The sequence below is a fragment of the Ursus americanus genome, chromosome 11, assembly GCF_024610735.1.
Source record: "Ursus americanus isolate L20-20 chromosome 11, mUrsAme1.1.p, whole genome shotgun sequence".
Lineage (NCBI taxonomy): Eukaryota > Metazoa > Chordata > Mammalia > Carnivora > Ursidae > Ursus > Ursus americanus.
Window position 1 is genome coordinate 10,073,916 of NC_142137.1, and position 20,180 is coordinate 10,094,095.

General features: G+C 41.2%; 1 protein-coding gene across 2 annotated transcripts in view; it reads right to left on the reverse strand.

Moving 5' to 3' along the window:
- Nucleotides 1-9,188: 9,188 nt before the first annotated feature.
- The window catches only part of MAP3K7 (mitogen-activated protein kinase kinase kinase 7), an 89,252-nt gene continuing 78,260 nt past the window's right edge, over nt 9,189-20,180 (reverse strand). For both annotated transcript variants that reach the window (XR_006781366.2, XR_006781364.2), the window contains one exon: nt 9,189-9,360. The gene's annotated coding sequence lies outside the window, so the exon portion shown is untranslated. The remainder of the gene's footprint in view (nt 9,361-20,180) is intronic.

A 20,180-nucleotide genomic window follows, 5' to 3' on the forward strand; every position in this document is an offset into this window, starting at 1 on the left:
GCAAGAGTTAGCTGGAGCGGGTTGTGAGAAGATGCCCCTGGCAAGAAGACGGTGTGGATGGAGCTGAAGGGAGGGCCGTGGCAGGATGAGGTAAGGATTTGTAGACGCGTCAAGTGTCTCAGATCTTACCGCAAATACCATGGGAAATCGGAAGAGTTTTAAACCAGGGACAGTCACAGTAGCCTACACGTTATGACTTTTGATTTCTGCAGGAATGGACGGCAGGGGAAAAGGAGCAGAGCAGGGACGCAGGAAGAATGCAGTGCATAACAGCAACTTGGACTAAAGCTCTCTGGGACTGCCAATTCGGTCCACACCCCTCCAGGGACACAGCTGTCATCAGGACCTTGTCCCTTCCCAGTGCCCCTGGCCCACCTCACCCTGCTCACCCCACAGCCTCTGCTACAGCTATATGGAATGGCCCTCAGTCCTCAAGAGGTACCGTAATCTCTTTCACTCCAGGCCACTGAATGTTGTGCTCCTAACCTGAAACATTTTCCCAGCCTATCTGCCCGGCCAACTTCTCTTCACCCTGCAGTACGCAGCTAAGGCTCAGAGGGTCCTGGCCCCAGGCTACTACAGGGCCCTCTGTGGGAGCTCCCTCCGGCACCCTGACCTAATTCTGTGATGGCACATATCACAGGGGGTGGCCTTTGCTTGTTTTACTCCCTTGGTTTTTTTCCATTAACATGAATTTACAATAGCCACAAGATAGAAACAGGCAGGAACCCCTTTGTCCGGGGGCCTCACACCATACATTGTGGTAGATGAATTCTTTCATGAGAAGCGAGTCAGAATGTAAGGCGGCTCCCCTCAAGGTCTGCTTTGAACTCTTGGTTAACATCCTTTCTTTTTTTCTCCAAAGATCTCCATTCCCACCCTCCCACGGATACTGTCCCTTGTCGAAATGCTTGCCTCTTTCCACCCTTCAGAGCATCTTCATCCTTAGGATCAATCACATTTTAGTCCTGCAGACTGCTCGAGGGTGAACAAGCCTCTCACCATTGCTTCTGTTCATAATGCCGACGCTCTTCAGTACGTTTTCCTTCCTTTTTCATGACACTTCTATCTCCTTAATCTGAAGACTAGCAATTCATAAATAACTGATTTTTAAATAAAGACATATTGTTCTAATGGACATTTAACCTGCACGTTGGAAGTACTGGTCAAGTTTTTACTCTTGAAGATTCCATTTTAAGCATATATTCATTTCATTGTTATTCGGGCCCTTATCTATTTTCTGAAAACGTTCACCTATCATTTCCCAGAGTGACGTTCAGACTTAGCATAACGTGGAGAGCGCAAGCAGCTTGTCCTGAGTCCCACCTCTGCCATGCACTAGCAGGGTAACGTCAAGCAAATTATTTCACCTCCCCATGCTTTTGTGCCTTCCTTTGTAACTGGGGATAATAATGGTACTTACCTCAGAGTTTTTGTGAACACTGGACAAGTTAATACTTATAAAACAGAGCAGTGGCTGGAGTTTGCAGCAGCAACAAATACCTTCTGAGGAAGGGGAGACGGGAGTTGCGTGTGCTCCGGCAGCTGGGAGCTCCTGTCTGCACGACTCCACCTGCTCCTTTCTCCTTTCTGTGCAGAGAGGGGACAGGCTGGAGACAGCTGACTTGGAAAAAGTGTGCTGCCACCTGCGCAGTGAACTCCGGCAGTACGCCCGACCGCAGAACACATCTTTCTGAAGCCCCAAGAGCCTGAGGGACCTTGGTTTGATTGTCATGGTTCCTTTCCATTTATCAAACTGATAAAAAACATTCTTTTGAATGCCTAGACTGAAAAATCATCCCCTACTGAAAGAAAAAAAACCATTCCTGAAAACATAGCTTTAACTTAATTTTCATATTAAAGACTTAATTGATAAGAAAAAGCTAAAATATCTAAGACAGTCTGAGGAAAACTTTGAAATGGAAAATAGTTCTTTGCTTGACTAAAGAAAAAATGGCTTTTTTCTTAAGCTGAGCAAAATCAACATGAATGAGCCATTGCTACTTTTTGATTCTATCAACTTTCTAACAATTGGTGAGCATTTATGCTCTGCTTGCCTCAAAAAGTAGAAGCAGTTCGTGACTTCAATACAACGGGCAATAGAATAAGTGATCAAGATGCAGACTAGCCATCTGCAGAGGATGCAGACGGCCTAGACGTCATCTGCTTGCACATGTTACTCAGGGGCAGCACACGGAGCCAGACACCTCCTTGGGGTTGGGCAAGGATTGGGAGAGGAAGGACCAGCAAACTCCCCTGAAGGTCAGGAAGGTGGTTCAGCCATGTAGGTGGAGCCTGGTGCCCAGAGAGGAAGGTGACCAGTGGAAGGTAACTGGCCATTCAGACGCGCAGCTGACCTTGACAAGTTTCAGCAAGGTATCATGGGCTACAGGATGTCACCTCTGGGAACAGACCATGCTTGGACGTCTGACAGGCAGGGAATTGGACAACCTGAGCTGGATCAGCTGCTAACATATTTGGTGGCAGTGTTGATGGGATGAAGGCCTATGATGGGCAAGATCAAGGCAGGACTCCAGCCCTAAAGGGAAGCTGTCGTCCTATGAGGGTGTAAGTTCAGCCAGATGAGCAGTAAGGGGACCTTATGTTGAGTCCCTGAGTGGCCCACACTCCCAGGGTGTGAAGAGGACTGACTCAAGTCACATGGAGGGTCATGGCAGGCATGTGGTAGTAGGAAAAGGCTCTCCCTGACTGGTGGTATCAGTTGGGTAAACTATCTGCTGCAAGCGGCTGAAAACCCAAGTTGCTGTGGCTGCCTGTGTAGGGACCTTTACTGCTTATTAATAAGAAGTCTGGAGAGCGTGATCTCAAGGTTGGTGGGGCTGCTCGTCAAGGTCATTCCCATCCTCTGCTCCATCACCCTTACATGTGGGCTTTTTGTCACCATGATCACATGATGGTTCCATGTATTAGGTCCTCATGGTGTCTTAAGCAGGAAGGACAGATGGGAGCAAAAGCCTGCTTCCATCTAGGCCTGTCTGGAAAAAGGCTTTTTCAGGAGCCCCCCAGCAGTCTTCCCCCGACTGCCCACTGGCCATATGTAGGTCATTCAGCCACTCCAACAGAAGTTCGAAATGCACATCTCTTGTTTCCAGCCTCTGCAGAGGCAAGAGAGAAGGGTGGTAAAGATAATGATTGCTGGGGGCGCCTGGGTGGCACAGTGGTTAAGCGTCTGCCTTCAGCTCAGGGCGTGATCCCGGCGTTATGGGATCGAGCCCCACATCAGGCTCTTCTGCTATGAGCCTGTTTCTTCCTCTCCCACTTCCCCTGCTTGTGTTCCCTCTCTCGCTGGCTGTCTCTATCTCTGTCGAATAAATAAATAAAATCTTAAAAAAAAAAAAGATAATGATTGCTGGAATTCTTTTTTAGATAAATCTTTTGTTTAATGTAATTTTTTTTCTCCTTTTCCCCTTAATCTGAGCAGCACCCTAGATGCCCCTTCCCTCTCCCTTTCAGAAGAATATTAAATTGCTTTGGCTCCTTTTAGGAAAAAATGGTACTGATTTTCTCATGGAGAGTTCATCCGTCTTTCTGAGATTGACCAATCCTTATTCTTCAGGGTCAGGTGTTAGAGCATGTGAGCCTTGCACCGGAACTGGTAGCCCACAGTGAAGTGAAGCACCAACAGCTGGACAGATGGCAGCCTGAGAGAATACTACCCTACATTTCTTTTTTTTTTTTTCTTAAGATTTTATTTATTTATTTGACAGAGACAGCCAGCGAGAGGGAACACAAGCAGGGGGAGTGGGAGAGGAAGAAGCAGGCTCCTAGCGGAGAAGCCTGATCTGGGGCTCGATCCCAGGACCCTGGGATCATGCCCTGAGTCGAAGACAGACACTTAACGACTGAGCCACCCAGGTGCCCCACTCTCCTACATTTCTTGTCTTGGAAAACTGCCAAACTCTCAGGGGCCAAAGAGAGTTCATTTCAGGCAGCTGAGTTTTCACTTAATGACTTCTGCCTCTCCTCATCCCAATCTATGTCCTTGGATAGAAAAGGCCTAAGAATAGAATAATAAAAACAAAAACTATGTAACTATGAAGCATGAATTTCCTTATATGCTAAAAGGGTAGAGACTTGAAAACTGAAAAGATCAGTTCTCCCAGCCTAAAATGGTCTAGAAAACAGTTGAGCAAGAAGGCCATTTTAGGGTCCTCCAACCTGGAGGTGCTCAGTCTTCAGGGGATGAACATACTACAGAACTGGGTACACCTTGGAGAGAAATGTAGGGGTCACTGAACATCTAGAGTAGAAGAAAGACAAGTTCAGACAAATTAATCAATCAAAATGTTTACCTCACTTGTGCCTTTTCTCAAGAAGTTGCTGGATGATATATTTTAGCAAAATGAGGGAGTAAACCACACACACACACACACACACACACACACACACACACAAAGACATGAAGTCCAGGGAACGGGGACCCAAGAGAGAACCAAAGGGAAGTCACAGGAAGACAGCTCAGTCCTGGCCTGGAGAGCACCAAGTCTGTATGGGACCTTGGGGAACTGTACTGGGTCTGCAGAATGATGGCTCCAAAGAGGAAATGGATCTGCAACTGTGTTTGAGAATATGAAAAATTATTAATAGGTGTGGGTGATAAATCTGTCGGAGCATTTTTTTCTAAAAGTAATAAATCTAGTTCTTCCTTGGCGCTGCCAGCGGAGGTGGCAGCCATTTCCTACTTGGCATCATGGCTGCCCTCAGCCCTCTGGTGAAGCCTAATTTTCCTCTATGAAAAAGAGGACCATCCGGCACCAGTTAGTGATGTATCAAAATCAAGCACAGCTGGCGGAAACCCAGAGGCAGAAGAGTCAAGGGCCAGATCTTGATGCCCAACACTGGTTACGGGAGTAACAAGAAAACAAGGCACATGCTGCCCAGTGGCTCCCGGGACATTTCCGTCCACACTGCCAAGGAGCTTGAAGTGCTGCGAACGTGCAACAAATCTTACTGTACGGAGATTGCTCACAATGTCTCCTCCAAGAACCCTACAGCCATTGTGGAAAGAGGAGCTCAGCTGGCCATTAGTCACCAATCCCAATGCCAGGCTTGCAGTGAAGAAAATGAAATGAAAATGAATAGACAGCTGGTGCCCATGTCGTTACTGTGTTAATAAAACCATAAAATGACCAAAATAAGGAGATAAATCTATAGACAAATGAAAAAAGATACTAGTAGAAACAAATGGTTTTAAGAGAAAGACCATATAATTATAGTCATACGTTACCTGGCTCAGCTGTGAACACTAGTTATACAGTCATACTAATGCAATATTGACTTATTTAATCTAAAATCGTGATCTAAGTATATTGGGATGAAAGGGTAAGGAAAATGGGAGAGGTGTGCACAGACTGGCTGAATCCTCCACTACCACAATATGAGGTCAAAATTTTGGTATGCAAAATTCATCAGCAGCAGTACAAACATATTATCTACAAGTATGGAGTTAAAAAGAAACAGGACCAAGTCCCACATCAGGCTCCCTGTTCAGCGGGGAGTCTGCTTGAGGATTTCTCTCCCTCTCCCTTTGTCCCTCCCTTCCCCGGGTTGTGCTCTCTTGGTCTCTCTAAAATAAATAAATCTTAAAAGAAAAAGAAAAAGAAAACTGACCTTGCCTGAAATAATCTTTTTTTTTAAAAATGACTTCCTTGCCCATACTCTATTCTGGCTATAAAAGCCTTCCAGAGCTCCTTTCTACTTTCTAGATGCGATGTTGCTCAATTCATGAACTGCTGAATAAAGCCAATTAGATCTCTACATCTACTCACCTGAAAATGGTTTTGAACAGGGCAAATAGAAGTGGACTGAGTGAGAGGTGGGGTATAAGTTGCTCATTTTGCTAGAAGATACACTGCATTTTTAAATTTTTTTTAAAGATTTTATTTATTTATTTGACAGAGATAGAGACAGCCAGCGAAAGAGGGAACACAAGCAGGGGGAGTGGGAGAGGAAGAAGCAGGCTCACAGTGGAGGAGCCTGATGTGGGGCTCGATCCCATAACACTGGGATCACACCCTGAGCCGAAGGCAGATGCTTAACCGCTATGCCACCCAGGCGCCCCGATACACTGCATTTTAAAACTAAATGCATGTATCACCTTAAAAAATGAAAACGTGTCTTTAAAAATGCACATACGAAGTCAGGCAAATTGTTAATTTGCTTGCTGAGGTGTATTCTGCTGCTTTGCTCTGAAGCTCCTGCCCCCCAACCTGTGGTCAGGCTGCCTTGGATGTGCTATGCAGTCAAGACCCTTAGTGAGCTGACCCAGCAGGTGGAAGTGAGGGAGCGGCAGCATCTCGGGGCTTGTTTGGCCACTTTAGGTCCATCCATGTTGTGGCAAATGGCAAGACTTCATTCCTTTTTATGGCTGAGTAATATTCCATTGTATACACATACACACCACATCTTCTTTATGCATTCACCTATCAATGGACACTTAGGCTGCTTCCATATCTTGGCTACTGTAAATAATGCCGCAATAAATATATGGATGCATATATTTTTTTGAATTAATGTTTTCATTTTCTTTGGACAAATATCCAGTAGAATTATTGAATCATAGGGGAATTATATTTTTAATTTTTTGAGGAACCTCTAGACTGTATTCCACAGTAGCAGTACCAGTTTGCATTCTCACTAACTGTGCACAAGGGCTCCTTTTCCTCCACATCCTTACCAATACTTGTTAAACTTATTCCAGAATAGTTTGGGAGCCTCTATGAAAATGAAAGCATATTCTTGGATGGAACATTCCTTTTAAGGAATCTACAGGATTCAGAGCCCCTGTATAGAAGGATAGATACCAAGAAGTTACTTGAAATACTGCGTAATGACCAAAAATATTTTTTAATTAAAAAAAAAATACCCTAAACTCAAAAATGTCTATTGATAGGGAAAAGATTAAATTATGTAAATTACATAGTTTTTTTTAAAGGACTGAATTAAGTCTATATATGTTGATCTAGATTAATGTCCATGATCTATTGCTACATGAAAATAGGACAATGAAGGGCAGACATATGATGCTGTTTTGGTAAAAAAAAAAAAAAAAAGGCAAAAGAAAAAGACTGCATGTATAACATGACATGCATATGAATACTGAGAACAGTAGGGAAGGATGCTCTTAACAGATTATTACCTTTTTTATGTCATTGTGAATTGTTTGGAATGTTTAATGAGAATAGATAACTTTGTAATTTGAAAATCTAAATTTGAAGGAGGCAGCAAGAGGGGAGACCGAAGGGGTGGGAAGTCATTCACTGAAGGTGCAGTGGGGACATGGGTTGCTGCTGGAGGATGGGAATTAGAGGAGATTTGTATTTGTGTATTTGCTAAAAGATTCTGCAACAAGAATATTAATTTCTTGGTTTACAGAAAAGTGATTTACATTTTTGAAATAAATGTTTCAAATTATAATATTTTGAAAAGTAATTGTATCAGATGAATAAGGCTTCATAAAATGTATTTATAGCATAATGTAACTAACCTGATGAAGGCGTGCAAAGATAACTGTTTTTAGATAATCAAGAATATTTTCTTTTTAAATTGATGTTCTGTGATTACTACAGTCTGTAAATAGTGACAAAGACTCTAATAAATGAGGGAAAGAGGGAAAACACAAGAACACAGCATGAATTGGTCTAGAACCATCTAGAAGAGAACAAATTGCAGCTAACAGTTTTTCAGAGTACATCTGCAGCCACACATATAATGAATCATAAATCTCTCTGCACCCCAAAAAGGTTTTTGATCTGAAGCACACAAGGAAAGTTTCAAGTTGTATTGTCTCCCTTGAGGGAAAGAAATGAAGGTGAATTCAAAAATTAATGAAGAACAAATCCCAATCTCACTGAGACACTCAGTTTATAGAGTTGTGAGCAGACTCCCATCAACAGAATACACATGTAGACAGAAAATTTGCATAGACAAAGCAAAGCACCTTCTGCCTATGTTATCCGACTCTGAAACCAGGAACCAAAGGAGCTGGGTCCTTTTCATGAACACATACCTTACTAGCAATGAAATGTCCTTTAACTTTGCTTACTCATTCCTTTAAAGTGGCTAAAGGGGGAGTTTCCTGCTGTGCTTTTGTTCAGGCCCTGCCAATACTGTCAACCACTTGGGGACATGACAAAAGACTAGAGAAAATACTGAAAAGATATACCTTAGTTTTAAAGCTACCATAGCTTATTCTCATACTTAGGAAGCCTCAGATGAGTCTACTTTTTCCAATATTAGCCATGCCAACTATCACAGTTAAAACTACACACTGCTAACAAAAGTGACTATCTTTTTTTTTTTTTTAGAGGTGGGGGAGGGGCAAAGGGAGAGAGGGGAGAGAGAATCTGAAGCAGGTTCCAAGCGCAGTGCCCAGTGTGGAGCCAGATGCAGGCTCGACCTCACAACCCTGAGAGCATGACCTGAGCTGAAATCAAGAGTCAGACGCTTAAACGACTCAGCCACCCAGGCGTCCCCATAAGTGACTATCCTAAAAGGAACAGAAAGAAAGCACTACTCTTTGGGTAGGTTGATAAATCGAAACACACGGGAAATCAGCTTTTTTATTTTTCCTTGCCTAAACAAGCTAGTAGCTGAGCCAGTTCTGCTTTCTGAAATGTTTAAACATTGCTATAATTGTTCCTTAGAACTTCATTTAGGATCTGAACCACCTGCCATTTCCCTTAAATAACAACCTGTCACAGTGACAAATGCGGAGGTGGTTGGTCCGCAATGCAAAAGTAGTCTGTTTCAGCAGACTGTGCCACATACGAGCAAGTCAGATTCATTAACTTGAAAGAATAAAATTTGCCCCTACTGAGACAGTGCTTTGGTTATTTGGGGGTAAGTTGTCTTACTTTATACTTAAAGATAGTCAAATGGGGCTCAGAAGTATAAAATACGTTACTTTAAAGATTTCCTTTACCACTTCTGTTCCAAATTCTCTTATTCTGCTGGCTGGTAGGAATGGGGCATTTTATTATCTACTAGAATGTGACATTTCATCTTATAGGACTGTCCCCTACAAACTGATTTCAAGAACATGTGGATACACTTCTTCACTTTTCTTTGGTGAATAGTTGTCTTGTTTTTTTAGTGATTTTTTTTTTTTTTAAGATATCAAGAAGCAAAAAGAAAAGAACCATAGTAGCGAGGACAAGGTCAGACTATTCACTGACATGACAATCTCCAGTTTTTATTATTTGTAATTCCAAGCTAGGCATGCCATCTATAGATGTATGATAACGAGGACATTTCTGCTTTCTTCTAGATCGGCATTCATCAAATTGCTCCTGGACATGGGGAAGGAGGTGCAGTCTTCAATGAGCTTTACTTTGGAGCCTGAAAACGAGAGGGTTATAGGTGACTGTGGGAAGGAAAAACAATTCCCTGGAGAAAAAGACCTGGGAGGCAGACTGGTTCTGGGCCTGGTTAGATGTCATCTTACTGTTGGGAGTCCGGAGGCCCAGCGAGTTTCCATGCCGAGTACACAGGATGGCCTCAATCCAATTCTAAATGCCTGTAATCTTGGTATTGTTGGTGTTACCTTTCCCCATTCTCCACTAGGGCAAATTAGTTTCTTCTGTCACATATACTTAAGGTATTGATTGTAAGAAAGAATGAATCAAAATATTGGGAGGGGAAACAGGTTCAATGTGTATTTGTTGACTCCTCATTTCAGGAAAGATTCTAAATCTTCTCATTTACAGTAACAACGTTAACATAAATTCTTTACAGTGCTTCTAAAAATGTTACCTTGATTTAGGAATCCGTAAATGTTCTGTGAAGGAATGTAAAAGTCAAGCTCCCCATAGATCTTTAAGAGTGTAGGAAGAGTCCTGGATTTGGGCCAAATTATTGCTCCTCTGCACAAGGGATGCACTTGCAAGACCAGCATAATGGAAAGAGTCTCTCTCCGATAAAATGGCAGGGTAGCGTTCCCTGATAACAACATATGACCATGGTAAGTCTTGCTGTATTAAACCTGAGGGATGCTGAGAGAAACAGCTGCCTTCAAACGTAAGTGGAAATTGAACTTAATACTCTAATCACCATAAATTGTAGTGATTATTTGTGTAAAACCATAAGTATATGCTATGACTAAATGAGTCGTTTACAGAATATCCTTTCAGTTATTAACTTGGCATAAATACTAATCCCTGAAGATTAAGTTGAACACTAATCACTTTGAACATTCAAGGACCTTTTGTAATCCTGAGTTTCTTATTTACATATGATAATTTCCCTGGTGGTAGCTGAGTAGGGCTGATCATTGCAACGTAAGCAATAATGTATGACAAGGCAAGTTAGAACAACTTTTCCGCTCTTCTCCCAATCCCTCCCCTTCCTTCATTCCCAATTTGAGCTTAATTAAAACTCCTCAGAACCTGGCTCTGATAACTAGAGGGCCAAACAAGCCCCAAAATGCTGACGCCTCCCTCACTTCCACCTGCTGGGTCAGCTCACTAAGGGTCTTGACTGCATAGCACATCCAAGGCAGCCTGACCACAGGTTGGGGGGCAGGAGCTTCAGAGCAAAGCAGCAGAATACACCTCAGCAAGTAAATTAACAATTTGCCTGACTTCGTATGTGCATTTTAAAGACACGTTTTCATTTTTTAAGGTGATGCGTGCATTTAGTTTTAAAATGCAGTGTATCTTCTAGCAAAATGAGCAACTTATGCCCCACCTCTCACTCAGTCCACTTCTATTTGCCCTGTTCAAAACCATTTTCAGGTGAGTAGATGTAGAGATCTAATTGGCTTTATTCAGCAGTTCATGAATTGAGCAACATCGCATCCAGCAAGTAGAAAGGAGCTCTGAGGAGCTGTACAAAATAGAAGACTTTTATAGCCAGAATAGGGTATGGGCAAGGAAGTCATTAAAAAATGACCAGGTCATTTTCCTAGGTCACTCTCCTAGGGGGGAAGGCTGGGGTCTATCATACAGATTAACTCAGGGAATTTCACCTAGAGTGTATAAATGCTAAGTGAAATTAACTCACAGAAAGACAAATATCATATGATTTCACTCATATGTGGAATTTTAGAAACAAATGAATAAAGAAAAACAGAGACAACAAAAAAGACTCTAAAATACAGAGAACTAGTGGTTGCCAGAGGGGAAACGGGTGAAAGGATGAGAAAAATAAGGGGATTAGGAGTACACTTATCTTGATGAGTACTGAGAAATATACAGAATTGTTCATACAGCTGAAACTAATACATAACACTGTATATATTCATATAACAGTGTGACAGTACACTGTAGGTTAATTATGCTTGAATAAAGAATATTAAAAAAAGAACTTCATAGGAAAAAACAAAAAGCTTTTTCTCTTTGAGAAATATGATTAAGAAAACGAAAAAGGCAAGCCACAGACTGAGAGAAAATATTCACAGCACAAATATCAGACAAAAAACTGTAACAAGAGCATATAGAAGTCCTACAACTCTATATTAAGAGAAATAACCCAATTAAAAAATGGACAAAGGATTTTAACAGACACTACACAAAACAAATTATATGAAAGCCCAATAAGCACATGCCAATATGCTGAAAATCATTAGCTGTCAGGGAAATATTCAATTAAAAGTGCTGTAGGTTACCACGTCACATCTATTAGGATGGCTAAAATTAAAAAGATTGATCATACCAAATGTTGCCAAGGATGTGGAGCTGCTGTAATTCTGACACTGCTCTAGCACTGCTGGTGGGAATGCAGAATTATATAGCTGCTCTGGAGAAGTCTGGCAGTTTCTTAACTAGTTAAATATATACCTACCATAAAACTCAGTCGTTCCACTTCCAAGTATTTACCCCAAAGAAATGAAAACACATGTCTATGTAAAGACCTGTATACAAATGTTCAAAGGAGCTTTATTTGTTAGGAGTCAAAAATTGGATAAAAAAGATGGCGGAGGAGTAGGGGACCTTTTCTCAGCTGATCCCCTGAATTGAGCTGGATATCTACCAGATCATTCTGAACACCCATGAAATCAGCCCGAGACGTAGGAAGATACATGTGGATCTCTAGAAACGCACATTTCCAGTGCTGAATATTGAGGTATGAAGCAGGGAGCCGTAAACCCGCGCACAGATATCGGAAGATAAACGGAAGGGGGAGGGAGCCGCCCCGCTGGGGCGCTGGGAAGCGGTAGCCACCTGCACGGGGGAGCGGGCTGGACTCACGGGCTGGCACCCGCGAGAGAACAGACTGAGACCGTGAGCCGGGGAATGCCCGCCACCAGACTGAAAACTGGAGCTCCGGAGCGTGCGAACCACACTGAGACAGAGAGCTCGGGAGCGCGCGGGGGAACCGGGGCGGCTGGCGGTATTAGAAGCATGAAGGACAGAGACCTGTTGGCCCTGGAAGCAAGGGCTGGGAGAGCGGCTGTGGGGCGCGCAACCTGGGACGCTGCGGGGTTTTAGCAGCACCGACAGAAACAGAGTTAGAGTAGCGAGGACAGCTCAGTGGAGAGCAGACTGTGATCTCTCTGTTCTGAGACGGAGGCTAGGATACGGCCACTGCTGCTCTGACTCTCAGAAGAGCCACAGAAAACCACCAGGGAAAGCTGCCAGAGAACAAAAGCCTGGAAATACCGGTTCACATTGTGCCCATCCCCATCCCCCCCACAGGGAACGGGGCAAGTCTACCCAAACAGGGTTGCCTGAGTATCAGTGCGGCAGGCCACTCCCCCCACAAGGCAGGTTGAAAAATCAGGAAGCCCATATCCCTAAGGTCCCTATAAAACAGGTGCACATTGCCTGGGTCCTGGTCAATAATTTGGGCTCTGTACATCCCCACAACTACTCCTCATCAGAATGACAAGGAGGAGGAATCCCCCCCAACAAAGAAAAGATACAGAGACTGTGGCCTCTGCCACAGAACTAATGGATATGAATATAACCAAACTGTCAGAAATGGAGTTCAGAGTAACAATGGTCAAGATGATGTGTAGGCTTGAAAATAATATTAATGAAAATATTAATGAAAATACAGAATCTCTAAGGGCGGATATGAGAGCAAATCTGGCAGAAATTAAAAATGCTATGAATCAAATGCAGTCTCAACTAGATGCTCTGACGGCCAGGGTAAATGAGGCAGAGAACGAATTAGTGAATTGCAAGATGGGATGGTAGAAAAGAAGGAAAAAACGGAAACTTGGTTCAAAAAAATCCAATCTCAAGAATGTAGATTACGGGAGATTACTGATACAATGAAACATTCCAATGTCAGAATCATCGGCATCCCCAAGGGGGTGGAGAAAGAGAGAGGTCTAGAAGAGATATTTGAACAAATCGTAGCTGAGAACTTCCCTAATTTGGCAAAGGAAACAAGCATCGTGTCCAAGAGGCAGAGAGGACCCCTCCCAAGATCAATGAGAACAGACCTACACCACGTCACATCATAGTGCAATTCGCAAATATTTGATCAAAGGATACAATCTTGAAAGCGGCCAGGGGGAATGGAATCCTCATGTACAGAGAGAGGAACATCAGAATAACGTCAGACCTGTCTACAGAAACCTGGCAAGCCAGCAAAGGTTGGCAAGGCATATTCAGAGCTCTAACTGAGAAGAACATGCAGCCAAGGATCCTTTATCCAGCAAGGCTGTCATTCAGAATCGATGGACAGACAAGGAGCTTCTAAGACCAGCAGAAACTGAAAGAATATGTGACCACCAAGCCAGCCTTCCAAGAAATATTAAGGGGGGTTCTATAAAAGTAAAAAGACCCCAAGAGTGATACAGAACAGAAATTTACAATCTATAGAAACAAACACTTCACAGGCAACATGACAACATAAAAATCATATCTCTCAATAATCACTCTCAATGTGAATGGCCTAAATGCTTCCATAAAATGCCACAGGATTGCAGACTGGAAAGAAAGACACGACCCATCCATTTGCTGTCTACAAGAGACTCATTTTGAACCTAAAGATATATCCAGACTGAAAGTGAAGGGTTGGAACACCATTTTTCATGCCAGTGGACCTCAAAAGAACGCTGGGGTAGCAATTCTCATACCAGACAGATTAGATTTTAAACTAAAGACTGTAGTTAGAGATACAGAAGGACACTATGTTATTCTTAAAGGATGTATCCAACAAGTGGATATGACAATTATAAATATCTATGCCCCCAACAGGGGAGCAGCTAGATACACAAGCCAACTCTTAACCAGAATAAAGAGACATATAGATAATAATACGTTAATAGTAGAGGACGTCAACACTCTGCTCTCAGCAATACACAGATCGCCTATGCAGAAAATCAACAAAGAAACAAGAGCTTTGAATGACATACTGGACCAGATGGACCTCATAGATATATACAGAACACTATACCCCAGAACAGAATACTCATTCTTTTCAAGTGCATATGGAACTTTCTCCAGAATAGACCATATACTGGGTCACAAAACAGGTCTCAACTGATACCAAAAGACTGAGATTATTCCCTGCATATTCTGACCACAATGCTTTGAAACTGGAACTCAATCACAAGGAAAAATTTGGAAGAAACTCAAACACTTGGAAATTAAGAACCATCCTGCTCAAGAACGATTGGGTAAACCAGGGAATTAAAAAGGAGATTAAACAATTTTTGGAGACCAATGAGAATGAAAACACATCAGTCCAAAACCTATGGGACATTGCAAAGGCAGTCCTAAGGGGAAAATACATAGCCATCCAAGCCTCACTCAAAAGAATAGAAAAATCTAAAATGCAGTTTTTATATTCTCACCTCAAGAAGCTGGAGCTGGAACAGAACAGGCCTAACCCATGCAGCAGAAGGCAGTTGATCAAGATTAGAGCACAGATCAGTGAATTAGAAACCAGGAGCACAGTGGAGGAGATCAACAAAACTAGAAGCTGGTTCTTTGAAGGAATAAATAAGATCGATACGCCACTGGCCAGACTTATTCAAAAGAATAGAGAAAGGACCTGAATTAATAAAATTATGAATGAAGGGAGAGATCACGACCAACACCAATGAAATAGGAAGGATCATTAGAAACTTTTATCAACAGCTTTATGCCAATAAATTAAACAACCTGGAAGAAATGGATGCCTTCCTGGAAACCTATAAACTACCAAGACTGAAACAGGAAGAAACTGATTATTTAAACAGACCAATTAATTATGAAGAGATTGAAGCAGTGATCAGAAACCTCCCCATAACAAGAGTCCAGAGCCTGCCGGATTCCCCGGGGAATTCTACCAAACATTCAAAGAAGAAATAATACCTATTCTCCTGAAGTTGTTTCAAAAAATAGAAACAGAAGGAAAACTACCAAACTCATTCTATGAGGCCAGTATTACCTTGATCCCCAAACCAGGCAAAGACCCCATCAAAAAGGAGAATTACAGACCGATATCCCTGATGAATATGGATGCCAAAATTCTCAACAAGATCCTAGCTAATAGGATCCAACAGTACATTGAAAGGATTATCTATCATGACCAAGTGGGATTCATCCCTGGGATGCAAGGGTGGTTCAACATTCGCAAATCCATCAGTGTGATAGATCACATCAACAAGAAAAGAGTCAAGAACCATATGATCCTCTCAACTGATGCAGAAAAAGCATTTGACAAAATACAGCATCCTTTCCTGATTAAAACTCTTCAGAGTGTAGGGATAAAGGGTACATTCCTCAATTTCATAAAAACCATCTACGAAAAGCCTACAGTGAATAACATTATCAATGGGGAAAAGCTGAAAGCCTTTCCCTTAAGATCAGGAACATGACAAGGATGCCTACTTTTGCCATTATTATTCAACATAGTACTAGAAGTCCTTGCAACAGCAATCAGACAACAAAAAGGGATAAAAGGTATCCAAATCGGCAAAGAAGAAGTCAAACTGTCTCTCTTTGCATATGACATGATACTCTATATGGAAAACCCAAAAGACACCACCCCCAAATTACTAGAACTTATAGAGCAATTTAGTAATGTGGCGGGATACAAAATCAATGCTCAGAAATCAGTTGCATTTCTATACACGAACAATGAGACTGAAGAAAGAGAAATTAGGGAATCCATTCCATTTACAATAGCACCAAAAATCATATGATATCTCGGAATTAACTAGAGAGGTAAAGGATCTCTATTCTAGAAACTACAGATCACTCTTGAAAGACACTGAAGAAGACACAAAAAGATGGAAAAACATTCCATGCTCATGGATCGGAAGAACAAACATAGTTAAAATGTCCATGCTACCCAGAGCAATCTACAATTTCAATGCCATCCCGATCAAAATACCAATGACCTTTTTCAAAGAGCTGGAACAAACAGCCCTTAAATTTGTGTGGAACCAGAAAAGGCCCCGAACCACCAAGGAATTGTTGAAAAGGAAAAACAAAGCTGGGGGCATCACAATGCCGTATTTCAAGCTGTACTACAAAGCTGTGATCACAAAGACAGCATGGTACTGGCACAAGAACAGACACATAGACCAATGGAACAGAATAGAGAACCCAGAAATGGACCCTCGGCTCTATGGGCAACTAATCTTTGACAAAGCAGGAAAAAACATACAGTGGAAAAAAGACAGTCTCTTCAATAAACGGTACTGGGAAAATTGGACAGCTACATGCAAAAGAATGAAACTTGACCACTCTCTCACACCATACACACAGATAAACACCAAATGGATGAAAGACCTCGATGTGAGACAGGAATCCATCAAAATCATAGAGGAGAACATCGGCTGTGACCTCTTTGACATTGGTCACAGCAACTTTTTTCATAACACATCTCCAAAGGCAAGAGAAACAAAAGAAAAAATGAACTTGTGGGACTTCATCAAGATGAAAACCTTCTGCGCAGCCAAGGAAACAGTCAAAAAAACTATGAGGCAGCCCACAGAATGGGAGAAGATATTTGCAAATGACACTACAGACAAAAGACTGGTATCCAAGATCTACAAAGAACTTCTCAAACTGAATACATGTGAAACAAATAATCAAAAAATGGGCAGAAGATATGAACAGGCACTTTTCCAATGAAGACATACAAATGGCTAACAGACACATGAAAAAATGTTCAAAATCATTAGCCATCAGGGAAATTCAAATCAAAACCACACTGAGATACTACCTGACGCCAATTAGAATGGCAAAAATTGACAAGAAACAACAAATGTTGGAGAGGATGTTGAGAAAGGGGATCCCTCCTACACTGTTGGTGGGAATGCAAGTTGGCACAGCCACTTTGGAAAACAGAGTGGAAGCCCCTTTAAAAGTTAAAAATAGAGCTACCCTATGATCCAGCAACTGCACTACTGGGTATTTACTCCAAAGACAGAGACGTAGTGAAGAGAAGGACCATATGCACCCCAATGTTCATAGCAGCATTGTCCACAATAGCTAAATTGTGGAAGAAACCGAGATGCCCTTCAACACATGACTGGATTAAGAAGATGTGGTCCATATATACAATGGAATATTACTCAGCCGTCAGAAAGAACGATTACCCAACATTTGCAGCAACATGGACGGGACTGGAGATTATGCTAAGTGAAATAAGTCAAGCAGAGAAAGACAATTATCATACGGTTTCACTCATTTATGGAACATAAGAAATAGCAGGGAGATCAGAAGGAGAAGGAAGGGAAGAATGAAGGGGGGTAAATACAAGCGGGAATGAACCACGAGAGACTATGGACTCTGGGAAACAAACTGAGGGCTTCAGAGGGGAGGGGGGTGGGGGACTGGGATAGGCCGGTGATGGGTATTAAGGAGGGCACATATCACACGGTGCACTGGGTGTTATACGCAAATAATAAATCATGGAACACTCCATCAAACTAAGGATGTCCTGTATGGTGACTAACATAACATAATAAAAAATTATTATTAAAAAAAAAAAAAGGAGTCAAAAACTGTAAACCCCAAATATCCATCAGTAGTTGAGTGCATCAACAAACTTTGCTGCCTCTCTACAATGGAAGCCTGCTGAAAAGTAATCAAGGGACAAACTATTCATTTATGCAACTTAGGTGAATATCAAAATCATTATGCTGAGTGAAAAAACAGCCAAAAGAGATTATATTCTATAGGATTAAATTCTAGAAAATGCCAAATAATTAACAGTTACAGAAAGTGGATTAGTGGTTGCCTGGGAAAGAGGGTGGAGGGACACATTATCAAGGCGTACAAGGAAACTTTTGGAATTGGGGAAAGTCTCAGTATCCTGACTGTGGTGGTTTCACAGATGTATACGTCTTGCAAAACTTACCAAATTGTACACCAAGTACGTGCAGTTTGTATGAAAATTATACATTAAGTGTTGAGTACCTGTTTTCTAAGAACTTTAAAGTTCACTTTGTCTGGTTCAAAACAAAACTACTCCCAACTCCACTGGGTTTCTGACTAAAATTACATTAAACAAATTATCTATACATACATACAGCTATGTAACAATTTTTATGATATTGTTTTCTCATTTTGGATAATGTTAAGTTCATGTCTTATTTTATATTATTTATTAAGGCTATATAGTGTTCATCAGCCCTATTTCCTGTTAAATGTTTTCTTTGGTATTTTATAGTATTATTGCCATTTTCAGTTGGAATACTTTTAAAATCTTCTACTTCTGATTGTTATTATTTATAGAGAAAAAATAATTTTGATACATATCAGATATAGTCACTCTAGCAAATTCTCTGATTTTTAGAATTTAAGTAGTCTTGTGGGCTTTTTATATAATTTTACATTCCGCAACTAAAGATAATCTTGTTTCTTCATTTCCAGTATTTATATGAATTATTCTGTTATGGGGTCTTTTCATCAGCTACAACTTAAAAAAATGTTGAATGACAGTGCATCTTTGCTTTGTTTCAGATTTTAATTAAAATGCTTCAGATTTAGTGAAAATGATAGTCATTTAACTAATACACTGTTGGTTTACATGTGTGATCTTTATCAAGTTTGGGAAACTCCATTTTAATTCTTTTATTTATAAATATTATCAAATGTCCTTTAGGCATCTATTGATAGAACTGTACAGCTCGTTTATTTATATAATGAATTACACTGATAAGATTTTTTTTAAATGTTGCATTTTTGTTATAAACATTACTTCATGTGTTAATCTTTTAATATTTTGAAGCACTCAACTCAGATTTACATTTTCAAGTGTAGAACTATATTACACTGTCAACCTTAAAACAGTTATTTTACCAGCAAAACGAATTTGGAAAGAGAGGAATTGCAATTCAGAACACGTAAGCTATGGCAAACCATAACCAAGTCAGATCAAAGGAGAGGAATGGTACTTTGTATAGAGAAGAGGAGGAAGTTGGGAGGGCTGTTTTGAACCAAAGTCTATTGGAGGAAAGCGAGAGTTCATGGTGGTGAGGGTTTCTCATTGGCTGAGTTGTGGTATTTTCTTATTGTTTGGGCTAGTTGCTGGCATGGAGAAATTTTTTCTTCCTTCTGCAAACTTCCAGTCAAGGAGGTTTCTTCCTACTGAGAATACAAAGTATGTCTCTTCCCATCAGGATCTGCATTGGTGATAAGTGCATGGAAACTCCCCCTTCTTGCCTCCTGACTCCATTTTATTTTTATTTTTTTAAGATTTTATTTTTAAAAGTAATCTCTACACCCAACATGGGGCTTGAACTCACAACTCTGATACTGGGAGTTGCATGCTCTACCGACTGAGCTTGCCAAGTGCCTCTCCCATTTTAAATGAGGTTTCCTTTATTCAGTTTCACAATACTTTTTAACAGACATACAGTATTAGCTGGTGTAGGTCTACTATAATTTACTTAACATGGATTAATGGCTATTTAGACTGTTTTTTAAAAACTCAATGCTGAGATGCCTGGGTAGCTCAGTCGGTTGAGCGTCTGACTCTTGGTTTTGGCTCTGGTCATGATCTTAGGGTCCTGGGACTGAGCTCTGCATCAAGCCCCACGCTGGGCTCTGCACTCAGCTTGGAGTGCTGCACTCAGCTCTGCACTCTGCTTGTCCCTCCCCCTCTGCTCCTCCCCTTGCCAATAAATAAATAAAATTCTAAAAATGATAAACATAATTGTGTAACAGTATACCTCTAAAATGATTTGATTTCACCTTTACTTTTTTTTTTTAAAAGATCTTATTTATTTGACAGAGAGAGAGAGAACGCACAAGTAGGCAGAG